This window comes from Notolepis coatsorum (assembly GCF_963971535.1).
Source record: "Notolepis coatsorum genome assembly, chromosome: 3".
Lineage (NCBI taxonomy): Eukaryota > Metazoa > Chordata > Actinopteri > Aulopiformes > Paralepididae > Notolepis > Notolepis coatsorum.
In genome coordinates this window covers 14439068-14463258 of record NC_140167.1, presented here as the reverse complement: position 1 = coordinate 14463258, position 24191 = coordinate 14439068, and the positions used below count along the sequence as shown (strand labels likewise).

The 24191-nt window shown below is 46.5% G+C and overlaps 2 long non-coding RNA genes across 3 annotated transcripts; both read left to right on the top strand.

The window, feature by feature from the left end:
- The first annotated feature begins 712 nt into the window (after positions 1-712).
- Positions 713-6092, top strand: LOC311225655. 2 transcript variants are annotated; one of them, XR_014619520.1, is made up of 3 exons: positions 713-837; positions 4983-5123; positions 5269-6092. It is a non-coding gene; the product is annotated as an uncharacterized lncRNA (long non-coding RNA). The 2 variants fall into 2 exon arrangements; XR_014619521.1 differs by lacking the exon at positions 713-837 and adding an exon at positions 3680-3732.
- Positions 6093-9085: 2993 nt separating this feature from the next.
- On the top strand, positions 9086-9749 carry LOC311225244. The gene is made up of 3 exons (XR_014619491.1): positions 9086-9198; positions 9308-9434; positions 9654-9749. It is a non-coding gene; the product is annotated as an uncharacterized lncRNA (long non-coding RNA).
- The last annotated feature ends 14442 nt before the right edge of the window (positions 9750-24191 follow it).

Here is a 24191-nt window from a genome sequence, read left to right as displayed (position 1 = left end):
AGGTGTGTAGAAGGGGGGATGTGACTGAGTCAGAGTGGGCCTCGTGGGGAATTATGTGCTTTGGAGAAGCATATAGCAAGCTTACATTTTAATCTCCAAAGTCATCTTTGAGCTGTGCATCGTTCATAAGGAATCATATTGATACTCGACCACATGTCGGTGAATGAATGAATGAATGAGAACTTTATTTAACAGATTGCAGAATGGGTACAATACAGTACGGCTCAATACATACAATTGTTAAGGGGATGCAGACCTGAGAAAGACGTTTGTCTTGTTTCCATCAGGGTCCCCCATTTTCAATTCATATAGACATATATGACATACATGACATACAGATAGTCAGTACTGCTACATCTATACATTTATGACATACCAGATTTGCAAATACAGTACTGTTTGTGATACAGAAGGAGTCAAGAAAAGGGAGTATATACATTTGACGTAGAAACTGTACCTTTGACCTGGACCAGGGTTCCTTTCGTCACCAGACTCTTGATGGCCGTCTTAACGCGGGCCTTGTTCTTGTCCACGTCGTAGCCACCGGCAGCCAGAGCCTTCTTTACGGCAGCCAGAGACACACCACTCCTCTTAGAAGCAGATACTGCCTCGACGACCAGGTCACGGACGCTGGGACCTGCCGCCTTGGGTTTGGGAGCTGCCTTCTTCTTGGCAGCCTTAGCCGGAGCGGCGGGAGCTGGAGCTGGGGCGACTTCTGCCATCTTCTCTCGTTCTCTGCTGCGAAACAGAAGCTGAAGTAACTAGGGGGAGTAGGAGCGTCAACAGACTGAATTTTTATTCAAGGTACACGGTGCTGGTGGCAGAAAGATATCCAAGGTATTTCATTTCGCTTGAATTATATATCCTCCATTTCGTGTAAAAAAAAATTGGGGACCATTTTGGGAAATACGTCCTGCCTGCATGGCAACTCGTATTGCTTGTCGAATTTGTAAAGCATTATTCCTAAATGCGGATTTCTCCATCTCCGAAGTCATCTTCGAGCTGTTTATCCTTGAGTTGTTCTTTGTTTCTCTTTTTCATTTGGGATATATATATATCGTAGTCTTTATTACCACAATTGACGGGCCTAATATAAGTTAAGCAATTTTCAGTATAGCCAACACTTGGGGAAGCATTCGTTCGTTTATTTGATGATGGTGATAATAATAATTTAGTAATATGCCAATAATAATAATAACTAATAATAATAATAGATTTTCTAAAGTCTTTAATTAATTTACCACACAACTGCTACTATTTTCAATAAATAGGCATATTTGGCTGTTTGGATGATGAAATAAAAGATATAATTAAGAACACCTGAATATGAAACTATAGTAATTACGTTTTGTTTTTGGAAAAACATGAAAGCCCCTTATATGCAAATAATTTGAGCGAGCGTCCCCCCCCCCCCCCCCCCTATGTAAATCATTACGTGACGTCTATTTCTCCAGTCTTGTCGTGTTTTAGTGAGCCAGAGTGAATTGAGCTAATTCTGGCACATTTACATTGATGTGGAAAGTGAAGATGTTGGTTAATGTGCACTGTCCCTGGTTAAAAAATAAATGAATAACTTAACTTACTTTTAACCCCTCAGCCTCAGGAGGAAGATGCAAAGCAGCAGCAGCAGCACAAGCAGGGCTGCCCAGCCCCATCAGGTGACAACAACGATGGTCACAACGAGCAGTGAAGATGAGGAGGATGGCGAGGCGACCATAAAGACATGCATCATGGTAGGCAGGGACTACAGATGACAACTAGCTCATTAGCTAATTCTGGCACATTTACATTGATGTGTGGAAAAACTGATGATGTTGGTTAATGTGCACTGTCCCTGGGTAAACAATAAATAAATAACTTAACTTACTTATTAACCCCTCAGGAGGAAGATGCAATTGCACAAGCAGCCAGCCCAAGTTGATGGTCGGAGAGTGAAATGGTGTCTGATGCCATGACGTATGACGATGTCGGTAATTGGCCAGTGAAATTGAACAGAGGTCTGATCGTTCGAAGAGGTCCCCAAAAGCCGAAACCAGGATTTTGTTATCCGAAGAACAAGGAAAACAAAAGACACTTTAAGCGAGGCTTTGTTCATCCGAAAACTAGCAAATGGGGAAACGAATGAAAGAAAGGTGCCTCCTGGAGGCACAGCAGCTGAACAGCTGGAGGGAGGAGGAGACTAGGAGAGGAGACAACCAGCTGGAGGGAGGAGGAGGCAGTGGAGGAGACCACCAAGAAGGAGATGGAGGTTGTCCAGTTGAATGGCAAGAGGCAGCTGGCGTTGGTCCAGAAGAAAATTGAGGCAGATAAGGCGACCATCAGGGGGGAGACGGAGGCAGCCCTGGAGGCAAAGCTTGAGGCCCTCATGGAGACCCATTGAGGTAGGGGGGGGGAGATAATCGTGAAAGTCAATTTGAGGGAGGGGTTTTCTCTCTCTCTCCTCTCTCCATCTCCATCTCTCCCCAACCTGTCTCTCTCCCTCTCCTTCTCTCTCCATCTCCCTATCTCTCCACCTCTCTCTGTCCTCATCCTGTCCAGCACCACCCCCTTGTGGACAAACACAAAACATTTTATTTTTAATGAGGGCAGGTTCACAGAGCTTGGGTGCTCTTTCTCAGCAACGCCCTGCTTCACACTCACACTTCTGTTACATTACATTCACACCTAGGAGCTGCCCGGTACAATCACAGTATGACACTGTTGACCACTAGGAGCCGCCCGGTACAATCAGTCTTAAATAAATAGAACTTATCTAAACTGGCTTGACACCATATTCTAATGCTCCCAGAGCCTAATTTTACGCTGCTATGGGTTTAAACTCACGTGTTTTGTGTATTTGCAGGGTATGAGAGAGAAGCCAGGATGTTGTAGATCGCTTTCTTGTTTCATGGAGACTGTCTGTCATTGCGCAGGAGCGAGCTCGAGGGAGTGCTGGAGGCAGGGAGGGAGCTGGCGGCAGACCAGGCAACCGCCAGGAAGGAGCTGGCGGCACAGCTGGACCATCAGGAGTGAGCAGGAGACACGGAGGGAGTACCGCACGAGGCAGCTGGCGGCAGCCCTGGAGAAGAGATGGAGGCAGCCCTGGATGTTTGTTTGTTGATCGCTTTCTTGTTTCATGGAGACTGTCGTCTGTCATTGCGCAGAAGGGAGCTCCAGGGGTTGCTGGAGGCAGATAGGGGCGCCAGGTGATGGAGATGGCGGCGGCCCGGGTGACCCGCAGCAGGCAGCGGGCGGTGGACCAGGCGACCGCCAAGAGGCAGCTCCTGAATGCCCAGAAGGCCGCCAGGAAGGAGCATGCGGCACAGCAGCTGAACAGCTGGAGTGAGGAGGAGGCAGTGGAGGAGACCACCAGGAGGAGGAGGAGGCAGTGGAGGAGACCACCAGCTGCCTCCTGGAGGCACTGCACGAGGAAGAGAGGGTTTTCTATTGTCATTACTTTTTTGTTTATGTTGAACCATTGGGCAGTGCCTATCGTAAAGTGTCCGATAGATATTCAAAAAAGTATTGTAAGCAGCATTGACGTCTTCTACATAGACCCCCTTCCATTCTTCATTCAAAAGATCATTCCTGAACATGTTCGCCGTCGGGACAACCGAAAATGGGAAGAATTATGCTTTGGAGAAGCTATAGCAAGCGAAGCTATAGCAGCACCAGGGCTGCCCAGCCCCAGGTCACAAATGTGAAGATGACTAGGATGGCGAGGCCGCCGCGACCATAAAGACATCATGCATGGTAGGTAGCCTAGGGCGGGCTGTCTGCGTCATCTATCAAGCGGCATGCTATATTATATAAAAAAGCAGCCATTAAGCGCTGGCACGTGGACTGGTGGTCACAGGTGTGTAGAAGGGGGGATGTGACTGAGTCAGAGTGGTGGTACATTTGTTTAAACACAATGTCGACGAGAGAACGCGATAAAGGGCGGAAATTTGCCTCAGGGAATGATCTAACGAAAGAAAGCAAATAAAAAAAAAAGTGTTCAATACAATATACCTCGCTGAGAGGTTCATTTGATAAATTTATTTATCACAAAAATCAGCGACCCGGGTCCCGACCGAAGCCAGGGCCTCGCGGGGAATTATGTGCTTTGGAGAAGCATAGCCAGCTTACATTTTAATCTCCAAAGTCCTCTTTGAGCTGTGCATCGTTCATAAGGAATCATATTGATACTCAACCACATGTCGGTGCTGGTGGCAGAAAGATATCAAAGGTATTTCATTTCGCTTGGAATATATCCTCCATTTCGTGTACCTTTTTTTGGGGACCATTTTGGGAAATATACGTCCTGCCTGCATGGCGACTCGTATTGCTTGTCGAATTTGTAAAGCATTATTCCTAAATGCGGATTTCTCCATCTCCGAAGTCCTCTTCGAGCTGTTTATCCTTGAGTTGTTGTTTGTTTCTCTTTTTCATTTGGGATATATATATATCGTAGTCTTTATTACCACAATTGACGGGCCTAATATAAGTTAAGCAATTTTCAGTATAGCCAACATTTGGGGAAGCATTCGTTCGTTTATTTGATGATGGTGATAATAATAACAATTTAGTAATATGCCAATAATAATAATAATAACTAATAATAGATTTTCTAGTATTTTAGTCTTTAATTAATTTACCACACAACTGCTACTATTTTCAATAAATATGCATATTTGGCTGTTTGGATGATGAAATAGAAGATATAATTAAGAACACATCTGAATATGAAACTAAGTAATTACGTTTTGTTTTTGGAAAAACATGAAAGCCCCTTATGCAAATAATGCAATAAAGCAGGGTTTTGAGTGAGAGTTCCTCTCCTCCCCCCTATAAAAATCATTACGTGACGTCTATTTCTCCAGTCTTGTCGTGTGTTAGTGAGCCAGAGTGAATTGAGCTAATTCTGGCACATTTACATTGATGTGGAAAGTGAAGATGTTGGTTAATGTGCACTGTCCCTGGGTAAAAAATAAATGAATAATTTAACTTACTTAACCCCTCAGCATCAGGAGGAAGATGCAATTAATAGCAGCAGCAGCAGCACAAGCAGGGCTGCCCAGCCCCATCGGGTGACAACAACGATGGTCACAACGAGCAGTGAAGATGAGGAGGATGGCGAGGCGACCATAAAGACATGCATCATGGTAGGCAGGGACTACAGATGAAAACTAGCTCATTAGCTAATTCTGGCACATTTACATTGATGTGGAAACTGAAGATGTTGGTTAATGTGCACTGTCCCTGGGTAAACAATAAATAAATAACTTAACTTACTTATTAACCCCTCAGGAGGAAGATGCAATTGCACAAGCAGCCAGCCCAAGTTGATGGTCGGAGAGTGAAATGGTGTCTGATGCCATGACGTATGACTATGTCGGTAATTGGCCAGTGAAATTGAACAGAGGTCTGATCGTTTGAAGAGGTCCCCAAAAGCCGAAACCAGGATTTTGTTATCCGAAGAACAAGGAAAACAAGACACTTTAGCGAGGCTTTGTTCATCCGAAAACTAGCAAATGGGGAAACGAATTAAAGAAAGTGGCTTACCTATTCTCAGAAATTAGACGAAGCATTTTGTTTTTGCTGCAAACTCTTCACCTTGAAGAGTGCAACACAACTATCTGATAAGGGCATCAATGATTGGATTCATATAACTGCTGTACTGAAATCCCACGAAACATCCCCAGATGATATCGCAAATGCATTAAAATGGAGAGAGGCAACAACACGATTGGAAAACGAATACGGGCATATATGCGTTGGAACAAAGGGAAATGGAACAGAGAAAGCGCATTGGCATGCCGCGCTAACCCGTATTGTCGCAGCCGTTCAATATCTGGCAGAACATAATTTGGCATTTAGAGGAACCAATTCTAAGCTTTATGATGAAAGCAATGGTAACTTTTTAGGCCTCATAGAAATGCTTGCCAAATGAATTAAAAACAAAGAAACCCATCAGCATTATTTGGGATCAGTGGAGAGGAGACAACCAGCTGGAGGGAGGAGGAGGCAGTGGAGGAGACCACCAAGAAGGAGATGGAGGTCGTCCAGTTGAACGGCAAGAGGCAGCTGGCGTTGGTCCAGAAGAAAATTGAGGCAGATAAGGCGACCATCAGGGGGGAGACGGAGGCAGCCCTGGAGGCAAAGCTTGAGGCCCTCAAGGAGACCCATTGAGGTAGGGGGGGGGGGAGATAATCGTGAAAGTCAATTTGAGGGAGGGGTTTTCTCTCTCTCTCCATCTCCCTCTCTCCCCAACCTGTCTCTCCATCTCCCTCTCTCTCTCCCCAACCTGTCTCTCCATCTCCCTCTCTCCCCAACCTGTCCCTCTCCTCTCTCCATCTCCCTATCTCTCCACCTCTCTCGGTCCTCATCCTGTCCAGCACCACCCCCTTGTGGACAAACGCAGAACATTTTATTTTTAATGAGGGTATAGGTTCACAGAGCTTGGGTGCTCTCTCAGCAATGCCCTGCTTCACACTCACACTTCTGTTACATACATTCACACCTAGGAGCTGCCCGGTACAATCACAGTCTGACACTGTTGACCACTAGGAGCCGCCCGGTACAATCAGTCTTAAATAAAGATAACTTATCTAAACTGGCTTGACACCATATTCTAATGCTCCCAGAGCCAAATTTTACACTGCTATGGGTTTAAACTCGCGTGTTTTGTGTATTTGCAGGGTATGAGAGAGAAGCCAGGATGTTTGTTTGTAGATCGCTTTCTTGTTTCATGGAGACTGTCATTGCGCAGGAGCGAGCTCGAGCGAGTGCTGGAGGCAGGGAGGGAGCGCCGCACGAGGGAGCTGGCGGCAGACTAGGTAACCGCCAGGAAGGAGCTGGCGGCACAGCTGGACCATCAGGAGTGAGCAGGAGACACGGAGGGAGTACCGCACGAGGCAGCTGGCGGCAGCCCTGGATGTTTGTTTGTAGATCACTTTCTTGTTTCATGGAGACTGTCGTCTGTCATTGCGCAGAAGGGAGCTCCAGGGGTTGCTGGAGGCAGATAGGGGCGCCAGGTGATGGAGATGGCGGTGGCCCGGGTGACCCGCAGGAGGCAGCGGGCGGTGGACCAGGCGACCGCCAAGAGGCAGCTCCTGAATGCCCAGAAGGCCGCCAGGAAGGAGCATGCGGCACAGCAGCTGAACAGCTGGAGTGAGGAGGAGGCAGTGGAGGAGACCACCAGCTGTTTGTTTGTAGATCGCTTTCTTGTTTCATGGAGACTGTCGTCTGTCATTGCGCAGGAGCGAGCTCGAGGGAGTGCTGGAGGCAGAGCTGGAGGCAGGGAGCGATCTTTTACTAGATTATTTGCCACTGATGTAAAGTACGTGTTCAGCCCCTCCGCCACATCTTTTTTGTCAGAGGTAAATTTACCCTCGTGGTCAGCACTTGAGGAAGAGAGGGTGACCAGCAGGAGCGAGAAGGAGGCTGAGCTGGAGACCACCAGGAATGAGATGGAGGTCGTCCAGGAGAATGGCAAGAGGCAGCTGGCGTTGGTCCAGAAGAAAATTGAGGCAGATAAGGCGACCATCAGGGGGGAGACGGAGGCAGCCCTGGAGGCAAAGCTGGTGGCATTCAGGGAGACCCATCCAGGGAGAAGGAGATGACACAAGGCAGCTGGTGGACTACCGTTCTGACTAATCAGCACACATAGAGGTTTAACAACCCTAAGATTCCTTTGCAGTGACTAGTGGTGGTCTATCTATAGCAGTGGTCACCAACCCGTCGATCTTTGAGACTGTCCCTGTAGATCTTTCCCTGATCTTTTTTTTTTTTTTTTTTTTTTTTATATATAGATCTTACCCTGAGAGTCCACATTACAGTTCTACTTTTGTTTTGATGTGAAAAGTGATGCTGCACTTAGCACTGACTGGGAAAGTACACATTACAGTTCTACTTTATAAAATGCTAATTGTAATAGGAGGCAGTGGAGGAGACAACCAGCTGGAGGGAGGAGGAGGCAGTGGAGGAGACCACCAGCTGCCTCCTGGAGGCACAGCAGCTGAACAGCTGGAGGGAGGAGGAGACTAGGAGAGGAGACAACCAGCTAGAGGGAGGAGGAGGCAGTGGAGGAGACCACCAAGAAGGAGATGGAGGTCGTCCAGTTGAACGGCAAGAGGCAGCTGGCGTTGGTCCAGAAGAAAATTGAGGCAGATAAGGCGACCATCAGGGGGGAGACGGAGGCAGCCCTGGAGGCAAAGCTTGAGGCCCTCATGGAGACCCATTGAGGTAGGGGGGGGGGGGGAGATAATCGTGAAAGTCAATTTGAGGGAGGGGTTTTCTCTCTCTCCTCTCTCCATCTCCCTCTCTCTCCCCAACCTGTCTCTCCATCTCCCTCTCTCTCCCCCCAACCTATCTCTCTATCTCCCTCTCTCCCCAACCTGTCTCTCTCCCTCCTTCTCTCTCCATCTCCCTATCTCTCCACCTCTCTCGGTCCTCATCCTGTCCAGCACCACCCCCTTGTCGACAAACACAAAATTTTATTTTTAATGAGTAGGTTCACAGCGCTTGGGTGCTCTTTCTCAGCAATGCCCTGCTTCACACTCACACTTCTGTTACATACATTCACACCTAGGAGCTGCCCAGTACAATCAGTCTTAAATAAAGATAAAACATTTATCTAAACTGGCTTGACACCATATTCTAATGCTCCCAGAGCGTAATTTTACGCTGCTATGGGTTTAAACTGTTTTGTGTATTTGCAGGGTATGAGAGAGAAGCCAGGATGTTTGTTTGTAGATGATCGCTTTCTTGTTTCATGGAGACTGTCTGTCATTGCGCAGGAGCGAGCTCGAGGGAGTGCTGGAGGCAGGGAGGGAGCGCCGCACGAGGGAGCTGGCGGCAGACCAGGCAACCGCCAGGAAGGAGCTGGCGGCACAGCTGGACCATCAGGAGTGAGCAGGAGACACGGAGGGAGTACCGCACGAGGCAGCTGGCGGCAGCCCTGGAGAAGAGATGGAGGCAGCCCTGGATGTTTGTTTGTAGATCGCTTTCTTGTTTCATGGAGACTGTCGTCTGTCATTGCGCAGAAGGGAGCTCCAGGGGTTGCTGGAGGCAGATAGGGGCGCCAGGTGATGGAGCTGGCGGCGGCCCGGGTAACCCGCAGGAGGCAGCAGGCGGTGGACCAGGTGACCACCAAGAGGCAGCTCCTGAATGCCCAGAAGGCCGCCAGGAAGGAGCATGCGGCACAGCAGCTGAACAGCTGGAGTGAGGAGGAGGCAGGTCTGCCTGATCTGGTCTGCATCCCCTTAACAATTGTGTGTATTGAGCCGTACTGCATTGTACCCATTCTGCAACCTGTTAATACAGTCTTTCAATCAATTCAATTCAGAGTCGGAGTGAGCTGTCCCCGCTGGACATGAGGATAGCCAGCATAATCGGGGACGAGTCGGTGGTTGGCATTGAACGCACCACCGACACCTACGATGTGGCTGGGCCATCCAGCCAACAGGTGGAAGGTAATAATATAATATACACTTCATTTGTATAGCACCTTTCATACAGGAATTGTCACATCAGTAAAGAAGACTGGCATAGAAATAACTTTGTCGTCAACGATTTTATTGAGGAACATGACAAGAATCTCTTCATTTATTTGAAACAATATTCAACCGTATGGTTCCGAACCTTGCTAGCAAATAAATAAAACATTATTAAATTGCCTATTCATTCCACAGGCAACTCGGCTGAGTTGACCATCGATCCCGATCCCGTCGACACCCAGGAGGAGCAGGAGGCGTCCTGCAGCCGACCCCCTTCGGCGCGCAGAGGGCCCACCCGGACCCGGTCGTCCTTACGGGGGCCGTCCTCAACAATCAGGGGACCACCATCACCCTCCTGAGCGACATGAGGGACGAGCAGAGGCTCACACGCCAGACTCTGACCGAGTACCTGCCCCAGCTGGTCGCGGTCCTGACTGGCATCGGCGACAGTCTGTCGGGCATCGGCGACAGTCTCCGGAAACTCGCCGACAACAAGGATGAATAAAGACCGTAACCACTTTTGGCGTTGGTGTCATTATTATAATCAAATAATTATTAGCTGGATGAATGCCTTTTCTCGTTCCGTTCTTTTGAAGTTTGATTGATACCCTGCATGCACGGTAAACTGAGTGTCATCTGGTCACTTTTAAACTGTCAGCTACTTCTATTCAACTATAACTGTACAATGCAATTCAAAAATCAGCTCAATTCGATTTCGAACGACAGTCTTTTCTTTTTATGTATAGGTTACTAATGATTACTTAATTAATATGAATTGACCCAAATCGCAGTTCTTACAGTGCATGGGGTAGACTCACTCAAAACTTCTCTATGATCCTAGCTCTTGTCTGCATTCCAGTGGCGTTTGGAGGTGGCTGTTCCACGTCTGGCATGGGGTCGTCGGGTATTTCTGGGTTTAGCAGCGGGATGCCATGCCTGATGGCCATGTTATGGAGCACACTGCAGGCCACGATGATGTTGCAAACCTTTTCAGGCCGGTACTGCAGTGTGCCCCCCGTGCCAGACAGGCAGAGCCACCGACCCTTCAGGAGACCAATTGCACGCTCCACGGTGACTCGTGTGCGTGCGCCCGGTTATAGGTGTGCTCCTGTTCGGTAGTGGGGTTGGTCAGCGGCGTCATCAGCCATGGCTTCAGTGGATAGCCACGATCCCCTGCATTAAAAGAGATAGAATTTGATTACAGATACCAGTAATAACATTACAATTTAATTAAATATAGGCCTAAATGTGTAACACTCACCAATAAGCCACCCGTCTTCAACAACCCCAGCCTGGAGACTAATGCCCACAGAGCTGTTCTGCACCACAAACGAGTCGTGGGTTCCTCCTGGCCACCGGGCAACGACATTTAGGAGTGCCAAACGGGCATCGCAGATCACTTGGACATTTACCGAGTGGAACCCCTTCCTGTTAACATAATTGAATTAATTTTGTGATGGTGTTTTGATGGCTATGTGTGTGCAGTCTATTGCTCCAATTATGTTGGGGAAACCGGCAATGGCGTGGAAAGCCCTCTTGACCTCAACCTGCTGTGCGTGTGTGTATGGGAATTTGATGTAGTCGGGGATTAGGGACATGATGGCATCCAACACTGGGCATGATCCTGCTGAGTGAGGGTTGGGAGATCCCCCGCGATCTCCTGCGATCTCCCGCTGGAACGTCCCGGTGGCCAAGAATCCCAGGGTGGAGAGGACTTGGATGTGGACGGGGATGGCATGTGTGCGCCTTGTTTGGCGCTCCAATACGGGTCCCAGATTCTGGCACAGGTCGAGCAGGATTTCCCTGGGGAAGCGGAATCTGCTCATGAGCCACTCTGTGCTCTCGGCAAACGGGTCTGCCCTGTCCCTGAAGACGCGCTCCCTGCGGAGCGCACCATGGCCCATTGCCAAATCATGCAACAATGCAAGGACTGCGTTATCCATGCTGAATACGTTCTGAAATCCATGTTCCAAATGTAATTTATAGGGTTTTCCGACGATTACACTCATGTCGCTAATTTAATTACGGGTCATACAGAACACCTGGGTATATTGAAACTCTTGATTGATTTTCTTTCAATCTGCGCTCCAATTGGGTCGTTGTTGGTCAGGGACGATTCTAGCCACGCATGGCTTCAGTGGATAACCGTGATCACCTGCATTTAAGTGATATTTTGATGACCGATATAATAACATTACAATTTAATTAAATGAGATTAGGCCTGAGTCATGCATTCCTTATCAGCCAACAACGTATCGGCCAAATGCAACGTTAACCATCCTGCATCCTACATTCAGATATTGATGCTGTTTAGGGTTTGACAATAATGACACTACTATCGCTATTTCACAATGAACTATAATGAATTACGGGGGTCATACAGAACACGCGCCAGTGTCTTTATTTCCGCGTTGGAACGAATGCATGTACTGAGGAGCGCTTGTGCCGTAGTAACGATATTCTACCACTGGGCGTCAGCTAAGTGTGCTCCGAGCTGTGCGTACACATAAGCACGAAGTCAAGTTCAAGTTGAAATTGATGAATCCCACTCTTTGCTTAGAAATGGTCGTACGCACAGGTTAAGCACATATCTGTGCGTAAGACACGTTGATGAATGAGGGCCCAGGAGAGGAGACGACACAAGGCAGCTGGCAGTCTCCCTGGAGACCGGCATGAGGGTGCTTTGCGACAAAAAAATTGAGGTGATAATCAGGGAGGGGAACAAGGCAGAGCTGGAGAAGATCAGGAGGCAAAGCTTGAGGCCCTCATGGAGACCCATTGAGGTAGGGGGGGGAGATAATCGTCAAAGTAAAAAATAAATAAAAAATTCTCTCAATCTCTCTCCCCAACCTGTCTCTCTCCATCTCCATCTCTCTCTCCCCAACCTGTCTCTCTCCCTCTCCTCTCTCCATCTCCCTATCTCTCCACCTCTCTCGGTCCTCATCCTGTCCAGCACCACCGCCTTGTGGACAAACACAGAAAAATTTATTTTTAATGAGTAGGTTCACAGAGCTTGGGTGCTCTTTCTCAGCAATGCCCTGCTTCACACTCACACTTCTGTTACATACATTCACATAGGAGCTGCCCAGTACAACCACAGTCTGACACTGTTGGCCACTAGGAGCTGCCCGGTACAATCAGTCTTAAATAAAGATAAACTGGCTTGACACCATATTCTAATGCTCCCAGAGCGTAATTTTACGCTGCTATGGTTTTAAACTCACGTGTTTTGTGTATTTGCAGGGTGTGACGTGTGAGAGAGAGGCCAGGATGTTTGTTTGTAGATCGCTTTCTTGTTTCATGGAGACTGTCATTCTGTCATTGCGCAGGAGCGAGCTCGAGGGAGTGCTGGAGGCAGGGAAGGGAGGGAGCTGGCGGCAGACGAGGCGTGCTTATTCTCCGGTTCTCCAAGCTAACGCTATCGTTACCACAGCTTTTTGGACCAACAGAATGGTAACGCTCTAAAGTTGATCTCCACTGTATTATCCCAGCAACGGACAAGAAGATACATACCTTTTTTGTCTCTCTGCTTAGGGAACGCCCGCACCGTTAGCGTAGCTTAGCTTCATCACTGGAAGTGGGTCAGACCTTTACCCTGAAGTCCCTATAGTCCCCTACAGTCACAAGATACATTCCAAATACAACTCCAAAACGTTCCTGTAAACATGTTGTGGCCTGTGTATTTACCACGTGGATAAATAAAAAATAATTGAATTCGACATTTACGTTTTCTAAGCAAATATACTCTGAACAATTTTTTGCCGAACCACTCCTCTCTGGGCTCTGATTTCACGTCACCAGTGCTACTTTATAACGTGACGCCAGTGTTTGTTTACATTTTCATTTCATTCAAAGGATCCGAACCGATTGAAGTTTATGGATACCATGACTGGTAAGTTATTTTTTTGTTTTGTTTTTATATATCTACTTTTTCTCCCATTTTTCTATTTTTTTCCCATCCCAATTTCGTATCATCCAATTCTACCCTCCCCTGTCTCGAACGTTGTTAGACCATGCCTCCCACTGGTCGGCTGCAATGTGGACCAAGCCTTGCATCACGTGTCCCCTCCGGTACACGAGGAGGCAGCTGTCGCATCTTTTCACCTGCACAGCGCGATCTCTCAGCGGCGAGGAGTAACGCGTGGGAGGCTCACGCTGCCCCCGTTGCTTCCTGATTCTGCTGCGCAGGCGCACCAACCGACCTGTAGGAGTCGCTGTCCACAACGTCCGATCCCCACCCATCAGCTTCCCACCCCCTAATACTGCCAATAGTATTAGTATGAACGACCAGCCAAGCTGATAGCAATGCGGAGAGCTGGGCTCGAACCCAGCGTCTCCTGCATTGGTGGTGAGCGCCTTGCCCACTGCACCACCTAGCCGCCCGACTGTGGTAAGTTTTAACACTATGGCGTCCGTTCACGAGTATATACGTGTTTCGATTCCATGCGTTATGGTCCAGAGCCACGAGTATACTCGTGACGAGTTGTTATTGTTTTATTCCATATTTATAACGCTTATTAGGTACCCGATCCACTAGCAGGATCTTTCCACATATTTGATTTTCGAAACATGCAGTACCGGCCAGATCCGCTTAGGGGCGCCATTGCTCCACTGCAGTATCATTGATGGGATTTAAAAAATAAAATAAAAATGCTTTTACAGTCCTGTGGGCGGATCATAGATCCTTGATTCCAAAAGAAGACCCTCCATCTTGGATCAGCTTGCCGAACGTTTTTTTCAACGTGGAATAATGGGATTTATGATTAGCCAATGTGCATATCGATCTACCAGAATCCGATGACTGGTGAGGAAATGCTGCCGGTGATCACATGGCCTGACGGTAGGATAATATTACCCCAAATTACAGCTGGATTGGACATAGGTTATAGACTACTGACATTGGCTACCGGAACGCACACTCTATTGCTAATCAATAATACTGATCGGCGTTCCCCGCCGCCCCCGTTTCATCCATAGATGCTCTGTAATAGTCCGGATGCTACGCAGTTTGTTTTATTTCATTCGTATATATACAGCAGAAATGGCGTTTGATATAACGGCGCCAACGTTTAGCCTTTTTTGCAGCCTCCTGCAGAAAAGCCTAGACGAAAAGCGCGATATACCTTATATTCACGACGCTATAAAATGACAACCAACCGATGGATTTTTATTTTCTTTAAGCCATTATGAAGGCACGGTTTATGCACTCAAGTGACACAGAGAATGGACAGATAGCAATAAATGATATATAAAGCTCTTAGAAAGTACATCGGTTTGTTTACAATCTTCTGTCTCAGGCCTAAATCGCTGCGGGGCTCCGGTCGTCATAGTGTTAAGGGGCTAGCGTTACACAATAAATTAGTTATAATAATACCACGAGTGTGGATTCACTCGCCTAAACCCTGTAGGTCGATAGTCACAACGTTGTGACTGTCCTATTCATCAATCTCACAATATTCGCTAACGGTAGACAGATGGAATACAGCCTTCCATCTAAAAACATGAATGAAAACTAGTCATGGTATCCATAAACTTCAATCGGTTCGGATCCTTTGAATGAAATTAAAATGTAAACAAACACTGGCGTCACGTTAGAAAGTAGCACTGGTGACGTGAAATCACTGAGCCCAGAGAGGAGTGGTTCGGCGAAAAATAGTTCAGAGTATATTTGCTTAGAAAACGTAAATGTCGAATTCAATAATTTTTTGTTTCTCCATGTGGTAAATACTAGGGGTGGGAATCACCAGTTTCATCACGATACGATATCGATTCTTTGGACAACGATACGATATTTTTCGATATCACAAAGTCTGCCACGATACGATACGATACAGGTGCCTGCGATCGATATGAGACGATATTATATGCCCATTTAACACAATCAGTAACATTTAAATCAACAAAAAAAAAGGCAATGGAAATATCATTTGACATTTAAATTTTTGATCTCTTCCAGACATTTAAATGAAAAACAATCTATTGTTTTTAATACAAATAGACCTCCTGTTCACTGTTTTTGGTTCGTTTTTTTTTTTTTTTTGATATTAATATCCTATCACAGTGCTGTATTTTGGCTGGAAAAGGCATATTGGGAGTCAGAAGGTGCAGTACCGGCTAGTGGGGCTATCTTGAGAATGTAACCCCCCCCCTCCTTCCCAGTCCCTAGTGGACCTCTCTATGGCTCTATCAGCTTAGCTTAGTTAGCTCACGCTAACGCAACGTTAATTTCGGTATTTAACGCGACGTGGGCATAAAGGAATGGCGAGGATGGAAAGCATGTTAGATGCATTTGACCCCTTGTGGGGAAAAAAACAACAGGCACTTATTTCGGGCAAAATAGACGGACTTTTTTTTGCTTTAATCCCTGTCACAGGTGCAGTCTCCATTGTAACTGTAGAATGTTTAAACTGTAAAATCTCTTTATATTCTTTCTTTCACTGCAGTAAATGTCTTAACATGTAAGGAAACCATTTAAGGGAATTTGTATGGCACCTTATCGGCTTGATACATTTTTGTATTTGTCACAACAGATTCTTCACAGCATCGTCTTCCTGGGGAAAATCCAGAAGCCCCCATTAACCCCAGAAAGAATTGTGGATGATGCGAAAATGCTGACTCGCTTGAAGGAGATGTACCGCACGAGGCAGCTGGCGGCAGCCCTGGAGAAGAGATGGAGGCAGCCCTGGATGTTTGTTTGTAGATCGCTTTCTTGTTTCATGGAGACTGTCGTCTGTCATTGCGCAGAAGGGAGCTCCAGGGGTTGCTGGAGGCAGATAGGGGCGCCAGGTGATGGAGCTGGCGGCGGCCCGGGTGACCCGCAGGAGGCAGCGGGCGGTGGACCAGGCGACCGCCAAGAGGCAGCTCCTGAATGCCCAGAAGGCCGCAGGAAGGAGCATGCGGCACAGCAGCTGAACAGCTGGAGTGAGGAGGAGGCAATGGAGGAGACCACTTCCGTTTCAGTTGACTTGCTTCTCCATGCCTCTCTCGTGCGCTCCGCCTGCCACCGCCGCCCCCTGCTGGTACCGCCAACTAGCCCCACAGGAAGAACTGGGTGGATTGAATATGAGTCAGTTTACTGTTTATAATCCATATTCCAGCCGGTGAGAGAAGGAGAAACCCGCGTCATTGTTTGAGAGAATATCAATGGAAACTAGTTAAGATGTCCTTGTGCACAAAGGGGAGATAGAAGGCAAGTCAGCACTTCTGAATAATAGTCGAATATTCAGGGTGCTACATAGTATTACAGCCATTTGCTTAGCCCCATAGGCTACTTAGATGAGTTGTTTCCTATTGTTCACTGCTGTTTTAATTTGTATATTATATGTATTTCACTTATGCAGGATAACACTCTTTGTAGGCCTATACTCATGTTATTATACATCCTGTACATATATATATATATATTTACACTTCAAATGTTAATAAAATTGAATTCTTATTTTTATTTGAATAATTGTAAAAAAATTTGTCAGATTATCATTGAATGACAATTTTTTACTTTAGTGTTCTGGACAGGTTTAGAATCAAGGAAGCCAGTGTGACAATGTATGCACTTCAGTATCACATTACAAGAGAGCTCACAGGACATGTACATCTTATAGCCATAGGACTCTGGAACCTCTAGAGGTCGGTACATTGGTAGGTAATTTAACAGCATGTTGGAGTGCATGGTATGGTCTTCTATATAATTAATAGTATAATAAGCAATTAAGACACAACAATATTTTGTTTTTAATACATTAAATGCTTATATTTTGATCAAAATGATGAATACATTATGTAAACATGATTCTTGCATACATATTCAGTACTGTCCTGCAATTTCAACAAACTGTCCCCAAATCGACATGCTGTCCTGCATTTGGATCATACGGATTTGGTCACCCTAGACTTCGGCCAGATAAACAAATATACTAATTAAAATAGTTGGACCTGTGAGATTTGTACTTTGTAGGTCTGCATTTTAAATGTAAGGAGTAAAAAGTGTTTTTTTCCCCCTCTGAAATGCAATTGAGTAAAAGTATACAAACCTAATAATACTTGAGTAAAGTACAAATCCCCAAAACAGTACTTAAGTATTGTAACGATGTACAAGTACTTTACCGCCTCCAGCCCGTGTACCACCTCTGTTGCACCCCCTGCATAGGCGAGAGTGAAAAACCACAAACACATGCTGCTGTTCTCATTTGTGTAATGAATTAAACACAATAATGCCAATATCAAATACAAATCTGTTCAGTCAAGGCAGAATCTACAAATACCAAAATTCACATAAATAAAGTCAATGTCACGGTCACATAACATTCTCTATATATATCTAGCCTTTTTTCCTCAGTAGTATTCACTAAATAACCACAAATATGACTTTCCTTTCAACTAATTCCTTCACCAAATAACCACATATATGACATTTCCCTTTAACCAATTTCCTTGAAAGGACAATTTTTATCCATAGGACAAGTATAATTGATAAGAAAACAGTAAATTACATACATTGAACTTAGCATGTTCACAAACTGCAACATGTACTGTACAAAGCAATAACAGTAGGGGCGGCTGGGTGGTGTAGCGGAGATTGTGCTCGTCACCAATGCAAGAGACTCCGGTCTCGAATCCCGGTGTCGGCATACTATCTCAATTGGCAGAGGTAGCGGTGGAAGTCGATGGGTGGGGATTGGACGTTGTGGACAGTGACTCCTATAGGTCGGTTGGGTGACGTCTGCAAAGCAGAGACGGGAAGCATCGGGGGCAGCGTGAGCCTCCCACGCGTTACTCCTCGCCGCGCTGTCTGGTGAAAAGATGCGACAGGCTGCCTCCTCGTGTGCCGGAGGCGTGAATATTAAAGGCAACCAACTTGTGTTCAGCTTTTCGTTCAGCGTTTGTCTGATTGGCCACACGGCCAATCAATCAATCCACTAGCACACGCCCTCGCGCAAAGAGAGACGCGGCAAAAGCGCTGGTCGAACCAGCGGTGTTCTGTTGTGTGACTGTACTAAACACTTCCACCACATGACCGACATTTGACATACAGTACACCTCCTATCTATGTTGGGATTATGTTTGGTCATGACAAAACAATAAAAATCGCTACTATTAGTAAGCTGCCACCGATAAGCGACAGCCATATTAGACACATAGCCATAATTTAAGACATAGTTTATGCATTCGCAAAATATGAGAGCTCTGTCATTGAAGGGCTTCGTTCTACAACGGAGGAACGGCCGCTGCTGCTGGAGCTGGACCGAGTAGAGCCGGCGGCGGTGCACGGAAGCCGGCGACAAACCACCGCATCGCCCCGCTGACGTTAAAAACGCGAAATAACGTTACTGATGTACAGTGACACCCAGAGTTTCTAGTTACAGTAGTGACGCGTGACTCGAGATAGTCCTAACACTGTAACAGTGTTTATTATTAAGAGTCAGATAGTCCTAACAGTGTTTATAGTCCTAACACAGTGTTTATTAGTAAGAGTCAGATAGTCCTAACACTAGTGTTTATTATTAAGAGTCAGATAGTCGTAACAGTGTTTATTATTGCGAGTCCTAACAGTGTTTATTATTTCATAACTGTATGGGCTTTGTTTATACATGTACAGTGACGAGTGAATCTACCGTTGGTTGTTAAAAACGCGAAACATAATAATCAGTCAGCAGCGCTCCACTGCTACCGCAGCCCAACACAACAGTGTTTATTATTTCATAACTGTATGGGCTTTGTTTATACATGTACAGTGACGAGTGAATCTACCGTTGGTTGTTAAAAACGCGAAACATAATAATCAGTCAGCAGCGCTCCACTGCTACCGCAGCCCAACACAACAGTGTTTATTATTTCATAACTGTATGGGCTTTGTTTATACATGTACAGTGACGAGTGAATCTACCGTTGGTTGTTAAAAACGCGAAACATAATAATCAGTCAGCAGCGCTCCACTGCTACCGCAGCCCAACACAACAGTGTTTATTATTTCATAACTGTATGGGCTTTGTTTATACATGTACAGTGACGAGTGAATCTACCGTTGGTTGTTAAAAACGCGAAACATAATAATCAGTCAGCAGCGCTCCACTGCTACCGCAGCCCAACACAAGTGCGTTGGAACAGCAGCCCAACACTACACAAAGTTGGTTGCCCGCGCTGCCGCGCTGCCGCGCTTGCTCTTTGGATTTCATTTGGGACGTGGGACGGCTGCGCTTGCCTGCGCGTGGGGGCGGGGGGGCGCGGCCAATCAGAGAAAAGCCGAACACAAGTTGGTTGCCTTTAATATTCACGCGTTGGTTGCCTTTAATATTCACGCGTACCGGAGGGGACACATGATGCAAGGCCTCTATCCTCACTACAACCGGCCAGTGGGGGGCATAGTCTAGCAACGTTCAAGACGGGAGGGGAGAATTGGCAATACAAAATTGGGATGGGAGAAAAATAGAAAATAAGGAGAAAAAGTGGACCAAAAAAATTTGCAATAACAGTAGCAAGCAACCAAACGAAAACACAATTGTTCACATTCTTACCTGCATAGGGGAGAGTGAAAAACCACACAAACACATGCTGTTCTCATTTGTGTAATGAATGAGAAGCAGGTGTGTGCTCCCCCTCCAAGTAGTCAGTCTCTTGCAAGGCAAGTACAATCGAGCACCTATTCATGGATCACCTCTTCTCACATTTACATTTAGTCATTTAGCTGACGCTTTTATCCAAAGCGACTTACAAGTTCTGTACGACAACAAGTCATCAGGAAGGGCACAACTCTATCAGCTGAGTAACAATGTTCATCAAAGTGTTGAGTGCAGTGTAGGTTAGTTTATTAGGACAAGTGCATGACAGTAAGGTTAGTTAGGGTTAGATATTTTTATTATAATAATTTTTTTTATTCAGATAATGGTTGAAGAAGTGCGTCTTTAGTCGACGGCGAAAGATTGGACGGGTTTCGGCTGTCCTAACGGGTGGGTAGTTCATTCCACCATTGTGGGGCAAGGACTGAGAATAGGCGACTTCTCTTTGATGACCCTCCCGGGGCTTGGATAGGAGTAGGTCTGAGGCGGCCAGAAGATGCAGAGCGTAGGGGTCTTGAGGGTGTGTAGAGAGACCATTGAACAGAGGTAGGCGGGAGCGGTTCCCTTTGCCACACGGTATGCTAGGTCGAGGGCCTTGAAGCGGATTCGTGCAGCAATTGGGAGCCAGTGCAGGTCCCTAAGAAGTGGGGTGACATGGGCCGACTTCGGTAGGTTTGAGATCAGGCGGGCCGCTGCGTTCTGAATGAGTTGAAGAGGCTTGGTGGCAGTGGCCGGGAGGCCAGCTAGCAGTGCGTTGCAGTAGTCGAGGCGGGAGATGACTGTTGATTGGACGAGGAGTTGGGTGGCTTCTTTTGTCAGGAAGGGGCGGATCCTTCTGACGTTGCTCAGGAGGAATCTGCAGGTTCTGGTTGTCGCTGCGATGTGAGCAGAGAAGTTCAACTGGTCGTCGAGGACAACACCAATAAGGTTCTTGGCGGTCGGGGACGCGGTCACAGCTGCATTCTCGACTGTGATGGAAATGTCGGTCAGGGGGGAGGATTTGGCCGGCAGATGGAGCAATTCTGTTTTGCTTAGGTTCAGTTTGAGGTGGTTGGTCGTCATCCAGGCGGAGATGTCCGACAGACAGGCCGAGATCCGCTCAGAGACGTGGATATCTGAGGGAGGGAAGGAGAGGAAGAGTTGAGTATTGTCGGCATAACAATGATATGAGAAGCCATGAGACGTGATAATGTTACCCAGTGATTTAGTGTAGAGGGAGAAGAGAAGGGGTCCTAGAACCGAGCCCTGGGGGACACCCGTCCGCAGGGGGCGGGTGGCCGACAGGGTCCCTCTCCATGACACTTGTTAGGAGCGGTCATTGAGGTATGATGTCAGCCATGTCAGCGCAGAGCCGGCCACTCCCATTCCTGCGAGGAGGATCTGATGGTTGACTGTGTCGAAGGCTGCAGATAGATCTGATTCTAGGCTAATCAGGACAGAGGAGAGGCCTTTCGCTTTTGCTAAGTGAAGTGCCTCTGTGACCGCAATGAGGGCCGTTTCTGTGGAGTGGCCAGTCCGGAAGCCAGACTGATTAGGGTCTAAGTCGGAGGTCATTCTGTAAGAGATAAGCAGTAAGTTGGTTGGATACAGCACGTTCAAGTGTTTTAGAAAGGAAGGAGAGAAGTGAGACAGGACGATAGTTGCCTATGGCGGTGGGGTTCAGTTTTTTTTTTTATTATGAGTGGCGTGACTCTGGCTTGTTTTAGGGAGGTTGGGACCACCCCTGAGTTGAGTGAGGAGTTGATGGTTGCAGTTAGGAATGGGAGGATGTCTGGTGCTATGGTCTGGAGGAGTGGGGAGGGTAGCTGGTCCAGCTGGCATGTTGTCGGGCGGTTCGACGTTACCAGTGTCAGGGTCTCGGCTTCTGTAATGGGAGAGAAAGATGACAGAGTGAAGGATGAGGTTCTCGATTCAGCATTTGGAATGGGTGGGGGAAAGGAGCTGCGGATGTTCTCCAATTTTTCCTCAAAGAAGATTGCGAAGTCTTCGGCAGAGACCCAAGCAATAGAAAACAGCATAAATGTAAACAAAGCATTTGAAAATAATAATATACTTCTTATACATTAATAACAATAGAAAATAACAATAGAAAACCCTTGTCACTTCCATTGTACACAGAATAACGTGTTGAACTCCAAACACAACAAAGCACATGCATGAAATATGTCTTTCTACATTACTCTCCTTCATGAGTACTACACACTCCCCTTCAAAAATAGAACTCGTCCTGACATAAGCAATTTAGGTTATTCTAATAACTACAGAAACGTTTGTATTTCACAACAAATAATCTTTTTTTTATCCACTTTTTCTCCTTATTTTCTATTTTTCTCCCATCCCAATTTCGCTGTTTCCAATTTCCCCCTCCCCTGTCTTGAACGTTGCTCGCATATGCCCCCCACAGGTCGGTCATAGGGAGGATAGAAGCCTTGCATCACGTGTCCCTTCCGGTACACGAGGAGGCAGCCTGTCGCATCTTTTCACTCTCATTGGCGAGGTGTGGCGTGTGGGAGGCTCACACTACCCCCGCTATTTCCTGTCTCTGCTGTGCAGGCGTCCTCCAACCGACCTGTAGGAGTTGCTGTCCACAACGTCCAGATTACCACCCATCGACTTCCACCCGCTGACTCTGCCAATTGAGCCAGTATGACGGCCGGCCCAAGCCGGAGGCAACACCGACAGCCGGATTTGAACCCGGTGTCTCTTGCGTTGGTGACGAGTGCAATGTCCGCTGCGCCACCCAGCCGCCCATTTCTCAACAAATTCTGTATCAAAACACCATTTCAACATTTCAACAATCCACATAGTATCTTCTGTTGTAGTGTAACCACATAAGTGTACTGTTACTGTATCATGCTTATCTCCAAGAGTCGATGACTGGGTATGTTTGTATGGGTGTACTTTCCACTTGGAATACAGTCCATGGGTGTGTGCGTATGTTCAGCTCAACAAAGAGACCATGAATGTGTGTGTGTGTCAGACCATGGGTGCTTTCTATGCCTTACTCATGCAGAAACACAGGCTGATGGTTGAAGTACTGCACAGGGGTCGTCAGCTTGTGACTGCAACTTGTTCCTGTTCGCAGACGACTCAGCCCTGCTGGTCTCTGACAAGAACAAGTTACAGGTTGAAAAAACCCTCAGCTCGGAACTAGGCAGAATCTGCACCTGGCTCGCTGATAACAAACTATCATTACACCTGGGTAAAACAGAGTCCATTCTCTTTGGTTCAAATAACAAACTCAGCAAGACCGACGGCTTCTCAGTTACAGTGGGTGACAATATTGTCACAAGGAAAGATGAAATTACATACCTGGGTTCCATCCTAGAGGCAAATCTTTCCTGTGACAAAATGGCATCCAATGTAATCAAAAAAGTCAACCAACAAACTAGATTCCTGTACTGGATCTCCTCTCTGGTAAACAAGAATACCCTAAAGACTCTGGCAGGAGCACTCATTCAAGGGTACTACGACTATGCTTGCACCTAGTGATGCACCGATGTGAAAATTGTGGCTGATACCGATAACCGATATTAATATTGCTGTTCTGGCCGATACCGATATTTACCGATGTCGATATCTCTGTATAGAAAACACTTTTTTATGATAATCAAATAAAGAGCTATTTTCCAAAACGCATACTTTTTTTTACTTTTGTAACTTATTTTCAGAAATTACTGATATTTTGAAACTATTTAAGGCCAAAACATGTAAAAAGAAGGAAAAAAAGATAAAAAAAAAAAAAAAAATATTAAAAAAAGGTTTTTTTTTTTTTTTTTATATCGGTCCTATATTGATATCGGACCGATACCGATGTGTAAAAAAACGGCCATATCGGCCGATATTATATCGGCGGCCGATATATCGTGCATCACTACTTGCACCTCATGGTACCAAAGCACCTCAAAGGCGCTAAAAACAAAATTACAAACATCACAAAACAAACTGGTCAGACTACTGCTTGACCTTACTCTTAGAACCCACCTCACCCCTGCCCACTTTGACAACCTAGGATGGCTTAGAGTAGACGACAGAGTACAGCAACTTGCAATGGTCTACAAGATACACTACACCACACAGGTACCCATGTACATGTCGAAATACTTCCCAAAGGTCAGTGAATACCACGCCCACAACACCAGAGGGAGTTCCACAAATCATGTGCAACCCAGATTCGGCA